Source organism: Neofelis nebulosa, chromosome 6, assembly GCF_028018385.1.
Source record: "Neofelis nebulosa isolate mNeoNeb1 chromosome 6, mNeoNeb1.pri, whole genome shotgun sequence".
Classification (NCBI taxonomy): Eukaryota; Metazoa; Chordata; class Mammalia; order Carnivora; family Felidae; genus Neofelis; species Neofelis nebulosa.
Genome location: NC_080787.1, coordinates 136,971,267 through 136,976,317, shown reverse-complemented (window position 1 = coordinate 136,976,317; position 5,051 = coordinate 136,971,267). Strand labels below are relative to the sequence as shown.

Here is a 5,051-nt window from a genome sequence, read left to right as displayed (position 1 = left end):
TTTTGTTTTTTGGTTTTTGTTTTTTTATGCCGCAGGTAAATATAAGAGAGAAAGAGAGAAGACATTAGATTAAAAATATGAAAACTAATTCTTACCCCATCCTCGTGGAACTCTGTGGGCGGAGCTCATGGCCTTCTCTGGAGTAAAGCATGTGTGAGGAAGTTGAAGAACCATTAGGAGAATATTCTGGAGCAGGAGAGGCTTCCCAAGATGGACGCTGCCCTTTAAAAAAGCCCACCGAGCCTGGCCAGACATTAGATACACAGCTTTTCCTTACAGCTCTGCGTTGTCAGAAATGATCTTTCTGGTCATGCTAGCCATGGAGGACTTTACTTCACCATACTCTAGCAGGAGGCCGGAATGAGTGGAAGGTGGAGAGACAGTGCAAAGAGGCCAGAAATTGCTCTAATTTCCTAATCCAATGCATTCTGACCACTAAACTCAATAGGAATCTATTCACTGGAAGCAAGAGAACACAGTTGCCCACCATGGAGCCACAGGTATTTCTAATATGCACATTAACTATAGTAAGACCGCAGCTAGGAACACACATTTAAAAGCGATGCATGGCATATTCTGTGCAAGTTCTGCGTTCCCTGAACAAAAACGTTGCCATGGAAACCCCTACCATAAGGCAGGTGTAGTTGTGCAAAGGACTATGGGCTATGAAATCAGGTTCCCATGGCAACATTTTTGTTCAAAGCCTGAAGAATCTTAAATACACGTGCCAATACATTTTATTACCCAGCAGGATACACAGGTGGGATTAATAAAGCTCAATATTTGCTCAACTAAAAGTTGGAATCGTGGTAAAAATAAATGAATTAGAACCAGCTCCTATGGATAGCTTACAGAAACAATTTGGGGTTCTAACACTGCTTCCACATGAATAAGTAAGTGTACGTGACGTATTAATAGGTTACTTGCTTTCATTAAATTCATAAGGCAGGGAGATCTCCACCAAAATGACGGGACTTTAAAATGTGAAATCTATCTTCAACTCACAATTCACTGACGAGATTAAATCACTCAAGCTTACCGAAGGAAATTAAGATCATACTATCCACCTGTAATAGAACCAATTATTATGGTGGCCAAACAGCTAAAGGAAAAAACGTCAGGTTGATTCATCTATATTATGTGAGCTCCTGCTAATAAAATGTGCCAGTTGGGATATTTATGATAATTGCCATTTCTAGAGCCTCAAAACATTCATATAAATATGCCAAGAACCAAATTAAGAAAAGCTTTTTCCTTTATCTTTTACAAATAATCCAGAAAGTAATAATCATTCATTATGATATATTTCAGAAAATGTATAAAGAAGATACACTACAAAAGGCAAAGAAATGATCACATCGAGATGCTTGGGTAAGTTTTTAAAAGAAGAACTTATTTTTCATTATCATCTCGCATCTTCTAGCTCCATAAAACCTCAAAATCAAGTTGATAAAATCACAGTGCGCACTCTAGGAGGTCAGAAACTGTGGCTAGTTTTGCTCATCATTGCTCTGCACAGTGCCTGGAACATATTAAACATCCAATAGATACGTGTCGAATGAATGAATGAAACACATTATGAATTCAGGTAACAACATGTCTTAGGTGGCCAATGGTATCTTTCGCAAAATTATAAAAGTAAAAATTAGGTGATTCAAATGAAATTTTCCTGTTAGTTCACATTTTAAGTTTAGAAATGCATTATCATCCTTTTCAATTGCTTTGCAGTTAGTATTATCTCCCAAACCTTTACCCATTTTTCCTCTTTTTTTCCCCCAGCCATTTAGCAAGTGGTTACTGATCTACAATCAAACATATAAATGCACCAGGGCAGCAGGGACCTTTTTATAAAATAAATCACACATTCTTTAAAATGCAATGAACCAACTCCTAGTTTGCCAGTTTTGTAAGTTTTTTTTTTTCATATTAGGTTCTGTTGTTGCTGTTTCAAGTGGCACATCTGTTATTACTTGTATATTAAACTCTCATCTTTTGAACAATTTTTTTAATTAATTTTTTTTCTTATTTTAGAGAGAGAATCCACGAGCATGGGAGAGAAGCAGAGGGAGGGAGAGAGGTGGGGAGGGGGGAGAGAGGTGGGGAGGGGGGAGAGAGAGAGAGAGAGAGAATATCCCAAGTAGGGTCCACACTCAGCCTAGAGCCCAACATGGGGCTTGATCCCACAACCCTGAGGTCATGCCCTGAGCCAAAACCAAGAGTTGAACACTCGACCGACTCAGTCACACAGGCACCCCTCAAAAAATGTCATAGAATTTCCTATAGTTCCCCAAAGAGGTTGAGAATTTAACGTCTTAGAATGTAGCCATAGTTATTTAACTCATTTCTAAAATGTCATGTATTAGAAATATGTTAAGAGAGATCAATGTATCATAACTTTTCAAAACTATAGGTCAGCTGCAGCTTAAAGACACAGAATTCAAAAACTAGAAGACATCGCCGAGACATTGCAGAATTTCAGCATGCTTAAGTGTTGAAGGTGGCCAGGCACAGAGCACTGTGGAAATCCATCTGGCTGTGAAGCTGTCCCACAGCCTTGTCCAAGAGTCCCTGCTCAGCTGAGAGGCTGTGGGTAAGTCACAGCCCTCCATAAGCCTAAACCATTACAATTTAAAATGGAAATAAAGCAACACTCAAAGTAGAGTGGTTTTGTGAGCATCAAATGAGTTGATGTGTTAAAGCACCTCACGGGATTCTATTTTTTACCTCTAAATCCATGTTATTGTAACTACTATTATCATTTTATTCAAAGTCCCTAAGTATTAAATAACCTAAGAAGTAATCATCATGCTTAAGGTTTAAGAAATAGTATCGAGCAGTCAACCAATATTCATTTCTCTATGGCATCAATTTCCATTTCCAGTGTCCAATTCTTTTCTCAAAGGGAGGGATCCAGGCAAGTTCCCTCACTGACACTTCAATCCCAAAGAGTGGGAGTAGATTAAGCATTTGACTCTTGATTTCACTGTAGGTCATGATCTCACGGTTTCTGAGATTGAGCCCTGTGTCCGGCTCTGCACAGACAGCACGGAGCCTGCTTGGGATTCTCTCTCCCCCTCTCTCCACCCCTCCCCTCCATAATAAGCAAATAAACTTAAAAAAAAAAAAAAACATAGAGAGTTATTACAATGATATTTTGAGATTTTTTTTTTACTTTTTATTTTTTATTTTAATTTTTTAATGCCAGTGGGAAATAAACTTCAGTAGTCCTAAAGAGTTAAGACAATTCCCATAGTTCTCAATTTTAGGAATCTCTTAAGCCCTGGGGAAATTTGGGTTGGGACAATATGATACTTTGGAAGACACAGTTAGGAAGCTTTTAAGTCTCCCAGAGTTAACACAGGTAAATACAGCATTTTCAGAAATCCAACAAAGGAACATGAACTTGTTTTAAAAAAATCCAGTTAACTGGGGCACCTGGGTGGCAAGGTTGAGTGTCCAACTTTGGCTCAGGTCACGATCTTGTGTTTCGTGGGTTCAAGCCCCATGTCGAGCTCTGTGCTGAAAGCTCAGAGCTTGGAGCCTGCTTTAGATTCTGTGTCTCCATCTCTTATATATATTATTATATATATATATAATATTAATATATAATATATTATATATTATATATAATAATATTAATATATAATATATAATTAATAATATATAATATTAATATATAATATATAATTAATAATATATATTAATATATAATATATAATTAATAATATATAATATTAATATATAATATATAATTAATAATATATATATATATAATAATATATAATATATAAGGTGATTCAAGTGTTTTGCTAAGTGTTTCCAGAAGATCACCTGCATCAGATCTTTAAAAAAAAAATCCAGTAACTTTAGGGGTGCCTGGGTGGCCCGGTCGGTTCAGTGTTCGACTCTTGATTTCAGCTCAGGTCACGATCTGACAGTTTGTGGGATCAAGCCCCGCATCAGGCTCCACGCTGAGAGCACAGAGCTTGCTTGGGATTCTCTCTCTCACACTCTCTCTCTACCCTTTCCCCACTGATGCAGGTGTGTGAACTCTCTCTCTTTCAAGATCAATGAACTGAGAAACGACCCGGTAACTTTATAATTTTCCTACCAGAGAAAAAATAGCAAAAACATAAATAAATCAAGCACAAAAGGGAATATGCAAATAATTACTTAAAGAATCTTCTGAATCAGGTCCCATTAAGGGTTTTTCACTTATTCACCCATGTAGAGGACGTCCACTGCAATGGGTCTTAAGCCTTAGGGCAGGGAGAATGATTTCGCAAATCCCACGAAACATTTACAGTTCTGCTTCACGTGGATGACTCTTTGTAATCAAGAGCCAACACATAAGTAAAATTATCCAGTGTTTTCAAGGGAGAAGCGGTGAGTGAGTTTACACCTCCGGAGGCGGCATCACCACGAGGCACACAGGGACCATCCTGTGGACGTGAGTACCGTATTCGTGCTGTGACCTGATTATACCAACCAGCCTTACACACTGCATTCATAGTCGGTAGACAAGTAAACATGACGTGAAGAATTTTTCACATCTAGTGTGTTTTTAAGTGAACGTTGTTATGTTCAGTTCTCTATTACCTCAGCTTTTTGAAACAAATAGTGCCTTTAGATTCATGCCCGCCATCTAAGGAAAAATAGCCAAGATAATCATGACAATTCAAATCACGGTCCACCAGACTCAAAATTGTAGGACTCCACCCGGCAAGTGAAAACGAAACCATGCCAAGTAGGTTCTTCAAAATTCTTAAGCATACAACCTGTCGGCAAAACATCACCTGTCATATTAATGGTGGTAGGACCAGTTGGACTGGTTACATACCTGGGTGGCATTTACCACGTACATCTGGTCTTTTGTATGAGACCTTCATATATAGAGGTTTACGCTCAGTTTCAGGTTTGTGGACCAAGTACAAACAGCTATCGCAAAACGGGGCTGTGAGTCAACACGGCAGACTCTTATTTTCACTTTAGCTCCAAAAAGTGCATTTCGATGACTTCATTCTGAAAAATATCTGGATGCTGCACTAGGC

At 38.2% G+C, this 5,051-nt stretch overlaps 1 long non-coding RNA gene across 2 annotated transcripts; it reads left to right on the top strand.

Moving 5' to 3' along the window:
• Positions 1 to 678: 678 nt before the first annotated feature.
• On the top strand, positions 679 to 2,681 carry LOC131513526 (uncharacterized). 2 transcript variants are annotated; one of them, XR_009262623.1, is made up of 3 exons: positions 679 to 760; positions 1,312 to 1,371; positions 2,411 to 2,681. It is a non-coding gene; the product is annotated as an uncharacterized LOC131513526 (long non-coding RNA). The 2 variants fall into 2 exon arrangements; XR_009262622.1 differs by having other exon boundaries at positions 742 to 893.
• The last annotated feature ends 2,370 nt before the right edge of the window (positions 2,682 to 5,051 follow it).